Source organism: Gadus chalcogrammus, chromosome 6 (genome assembly GCF_026213295.1).
Source record: "Gadus chalcogrammus isolate NIFS_2021 chromosome 6, NIFS_Gcha_1.0, whole genome shotgun sequence".
Taxonomy (NCBI): Eukaryota; Metazoa; Chordata; class Actinopteri; order Gadiformes; family Gadidae; genus Gadus; species Gadus chalcogrammus.
In genome coordinates, this window is record NC_079417.1 from 19,774,584 (window position 1) to 19,779,583 (window position 5,000).

General features: G+C 41.9%; 1 protein-coding gene and 1 pseudogene across 1 annotated transcript in view; one reads left to right on the plus strand and one right to left on the minus strand.

Moving 5' to 3' along the window:
• Positions 1–969, minus strand: part of LOC130384883 (syntaxin-2-like) — a 5,580-nt pseudogene extending 4,611 nt beyond the window's left edge.
• A 2,312-nt stretch (positions 970–3,281) lies between these two features.
• Positions 3,282–5,000, plus strand: part of LOC130384443 (transmembrane protein 132C-like) — a 26,039-nt gene continuing 24,320 nt past the window's right edge. Inside the window, exon 1 of the mRNA XM_056592628.1 lies at positions 3,282–3,406. The gene's annotated coding sequence lies outside the window, so the exon portion shown is untranslated. The remainder of the gene's footprint in view (positions 3,407–5,000) is intronic.

A 5,000-nucleotide genomic window follows, 5' to 3' on the forward strand; every position in this document is an offset into this window, starting at 1 on the left:
TCTCTTGGCTCAACTAATAATCATTTCACTCTCAAGCTGAATGGACTGGGTAATTGGTGCTTACAAGCCACCAGACTCCTTTCAACCAATCGTAATCCCCCCTTTCTCTGTGTCTCGTTCACGGGGTAACAAACAGTAGTGGAACTCTTCAGAGTCCTAGTGAATAGAGCAGTATACAGAACCCGCGTATTTCCTTGACGAATATGGTATCAGGTGACAGGAAGCGGAGACCTCAGAGAGGGCATGATTGAGCTGGTAAACATAAGCAGTACAAAAGGATGTGGCAATTCTGTCTACAGGCAACGCTGTGGAATTTGATCTTTCCCGCTGTGAACGATAAGCGGAATTCTGGGAACACTCCGTTTCATGGCATGGCTTTAGGAACAACAAAAGGGGTTTAGCTCATTCAATTTTATTGAAATTACTATGAGCCTTTTGAAATTGCCCCAATAGCGGAACAATGGAGAGATTATGTATAGCACATTTTATATATTTTATCAGACTATATTTTGTTTCTGTTGTCATATGAAGAACGCATTGTTCCATACACAGTACCCAACAATGGGACTAGGACTCTGTGCTATAGACTCAAGGCCGGAGTCCTAGCGGGATTGGTTCTGCTTCAAGAGCAGCCAGTGTAATTGACCAGAGGTTGCACTGGACAGAAGCGATAAGGAAGGGTCTTCTTGGGTACTACTGGCTTTGGAGCGGAAAAGTTATACTGGGGACATCCTAATTGGCCCCACTTATCTTCTTTGTTGGCGTAATGAAAGGTTAAGAACTCTGTTCAGAATAATGAAGCTGTACACATCAACGCTTAACCAGTGGGGTCTGACACATCAATGAGGTCCTGTGCCAATTACTCTCCAACACACAGTCTCCCCTCACCATACATCCACAGTCTGCTCGCAGCAGATCTCACCTCACTTCCCCCTCACACATGTCTTTGTTAAAGGTGGACTCAGCCATCGGGTTCTCTAAGGTCAGATACTGAGGAAATCAAATTCTTCAAATGCTGAATTTGGGGAATCTTCTGCGTTTGTAGACCCCTGGTTCCATCCATAACTGATCAGTGGGCCTCAAAGTGTGGGAAGCAGATTTGTCAGGGTGTTCCCTCAGGTTTTTCAGTAGAGTTGGAAGCCAAGTGAGGAATAGGTGTGAAAGGTTGGAGCAGCAGCACACCATCTGCGGTGAGGCGTTGGCCAAAAGAGGAGCCCTCTGTAACTGGAAGTCTGGCTGTGGTTCCAGCCAAGGCAGGGGAAAGCTTTGCCCTTTTGCCAAACAGCGTGAGCCCTCTGTCACTTGGAGCCGCCTCGGACTGGCAGTAGAACATTTCCCCGTCAAGTTCTCAAAAACTATCAAAACAACCACCTCCTACTTGGAGAAAGGGATAACAGTTGACTGTGATGCAACACTTCATCAACTATATATGTGGGAGATGTGGGAATGTCTTTCCGGTGGACGTAGAATCTTCTAGAAGCCATTGGTCCCTAAAAGTAGGGTCCACCATAGTCTCAGGATGGCTGTGTATCAAAGGGAATATCTCTTATAAGCCAGGAAGTGATGATGTAACCACAGCCCAGCAGTTGCTAGTTGTCTAGTCATGTTTGATCCAAATCCTCACTAATGCCTTAAAGCGTTGATGTGATGCAATGAGTCCAAATGTCCATTAAAAGTGTGTCTGTAAATGTTATGTTACACAATATTTATACAGAACTGTTTTTCTTACAAAGGGTTTACTTTGATTTAGTGATTACCAAAACAGGGATTTGGTTATATGGATCCTGCTCTTCTCTGTCTGTCATTGATTTTGACAAATTACATCTTTGGATTCCCAATTCACAAACACTTATTATTTTGGAAACAATGTGATAAAAAAAATTACAATAAAATTACAAAGAGAAAATAATAAACAAACGATGAAATATCAATGATGTATAAACAACCAAACCTGCATATGAATCAATAAAATGCATATATTATTTCCAAAAGGCATTGGTTGCAATCCAACAACTTGCAAATAACAGGAAAAGCATTTGTTTTACTTAATTACCATTTATAATTTGACCTCAAAAGGCAGATAATAAAATATTTCAAATTAGTACAAGAGTAAACCATGTTTCAAGACAATGCAATATCCCTCAACACAGAGAAACAGAAAGACACAACCCCCAAACATGGATTTTATTGCTTCAATATCAATAAACTATGTGAGCTCGTCTTCAACCTCACACAAACTTTTCATCACTTCTCTCCAACTCTCTTCTGTTGTTGTGACTCTTCAATAAGTCTTCTTTCGCAGCATTAAAGATTTAATATTGTGTGCAGCGCAGACTTGTTCATTGAACTGTTTGTCAGCCACAGACTGTTAAGATCCCTGATCATTTTAATTAAAAAATGTAAATTGATTGCATACCGTTGCTGATAGCGACACAATAGCTGAAGTGAGTTTGCTCAACACTGGGCTCGTTTGAGATTTCAATCGTTCAGTGGATATGGAATCATCAGTGAGCAGAAGACATGATACAGAATTCTCTTTTATGGGCAAGCATTCAACACACCAGACAGACTCTCATACATTTGAACATCTTAATCTGTATTTATGTGCTAATTGTTGAGTAAAAAAAACACAAAAAATGGGATTGAATAACCAGACAATCTCTCTCTCTCTCTCTCTCTCTCTCTCTCTCTCTCTCTCTCTCTCTCTCTCTCTCTCTCTCTCTCTCTCTCTCTAGCTCAAGCTCAAGCTCAAGCTCAAGCTCAAGCTCAAGCTCAAGCTCAAGCTCAAGCTCAAGCTCAAGCTCAAGCTCAAGCTCTAGCTCTCAAATCAACTCAGTTCAGTCCACGATTAACAAAAATAAAATAAATAAATAAATTGAAATATAAATGAACAGTACAAAAAGAATGGGTCCAATCTCAGACTCTTTACTCTTAAGGCCTTGACTGTACAATGTATATGCATAATTTAACATGTAGAAAATGTATAAAAAGCCTCTCTCTTTATCCCTCTCCCTTCTCTTTCTCCCTCTCAACCTCTATCAATACATCTCTCTCCCTCTCTTTCTATCTCTCTCTCCCTCGCTCTCTCTCTCCCCCGTCGCTTTCTATCTCTCCCTTCTCTTTCTCTCACTGGACCTCTATCTCTACATCTACCTTCCCCTCTTTCTAACACTCCCTCTCTCTCCCCCTCTTTCTAACCCTCCCTCTCTCCCTCTCTCTCCCCCTCTTTCTCACCCTCCCTCGCCCGCTCTCCCCCTCTCAGGACTCAGAGATCCTGAACACGGCGGTCCTGACTGGGAAGACGGTGGCGGTGCCGGTGAAGGTGGTGACGGTCGGGACGGACGGCTCCGTCACCGACGTGTCCGAGGACGTCCGCTGTCGCTCCACCGATGAGGACGTGGTCAAGGTCAGTCGGGCAGGAGGTCATGCTGTATATCTCACAGTAAAAGTTATATCGCGTTGTGTGGCGACCTTCTTTATTTGATCCAAAGTTTCCTCAGAGTAGCGTTGACCTTTTCAGAGATGGTTTTGGATGTGGCCTTTTTTTTAGAACCAAAACAATCGAGCAACCACTTTGAAATTCTGCCTTTTGTACCCAGCTCCTCTGACATAGAGCATGCATACACCTTATCAAAAGCACACGGTGTGTGTGAGAGTACATTAACATTTACCTTTAGAGCATTTGGCAGACGCTTTTATCCAAATTGACTTACGATAAGTACATTCGTCAGAAGAAAATGAAACATCAATATATCGCTGTCTGTACAGTAAAGATGTTCATAGAAAAAAATGCCAAGCACTTCCAATTGCTAGGTTAACCGACTGCCCATCGTAGGTGTGGAGTATGGGAGGCCGATGACAGCGATGACCACATTCATTTAACGTGCTCGTGAATGACGTGTCTAATGCGTTAACTCGATGACTTGCATGCAGAAATGGACACGCATTATATATTTTGTATTGCATAATCAGAATGGCTCAGAGGGTTAAAGTAATATTTCAGGCTGAAAATAATAAAGGCTCCTCACTTTGCCGTGGCTAAACTCGATTTCTATAGACGCTGCTATGTCACAGGGAGGCATTGCTGCCGAGATTACAATGGGATGTTATTGAGAGAATGTCTTACAATCACTGTAGTTTCAACCCTATATCTAAAATATTGGTTTCATTCATGTGACAACTCAGGGGCTCTGTCTGAGAATCCCTGCATATTACATATTTGTAATGTTCCTATGGCAGGAAATCAGTAACACACAGGTTTTGCCTGGCCAGCAGCCTTGTTCACCCAGAATGCACTTCAGCTCCTCGGGCTTGTGGCGCGAAGAGCCATGAGTATAGAGGCAGAGGCATTGCGTCGTTTGAAGAGGAAAAGCTGAAGAGGAAAACCTGGAATCCACTGTTAACCCAGGAGAGTTGGTCTCTTCTGGCCATGTGAAGCCCAGATCTATGTTTTAACATACAGTCCTGGAGCAGTCAGGTTGCGATTCATTGGATATCCCTTTCTTCTTTGAGCATAACCTTGCTAGACTCAGCGATTGGTTTTGGACTTTTAGGTATTTTAGGAATTTTGCCTCCTGATGTTGTGAGTGGGTAGTAAAGTCATTCTGGGTAACATTCTGGGTGAAAGAGAAATAACACATTGGATAATATAACAGGATGCCTGACACGACAGCCTGTGAAAGTAAATCGTACAATTTTAGAGTACAATATTATACATAATGGAAAAGTAAATCCTGGAAGAAGTATTTAATTTATGTTTTTATAACAATGATAAAATGTTTTAGCCTGCAGTATTCCTTTAATCAATTGTAACATATCATAATTTATTACTGGATCCAACCCAGCCAATGAAAGTATAACAAGGGGTTAGTTCCTTCACGACATAAACCTTTTTAAGTGGAGTTATCGGTGATATTTCTTACCACTAGTGGTCCGAAATTTCCCGAATAAGAGCCATTATTGAGGAGAGAGAGTTTTCAACTTCTTCAAAATTATTTTCA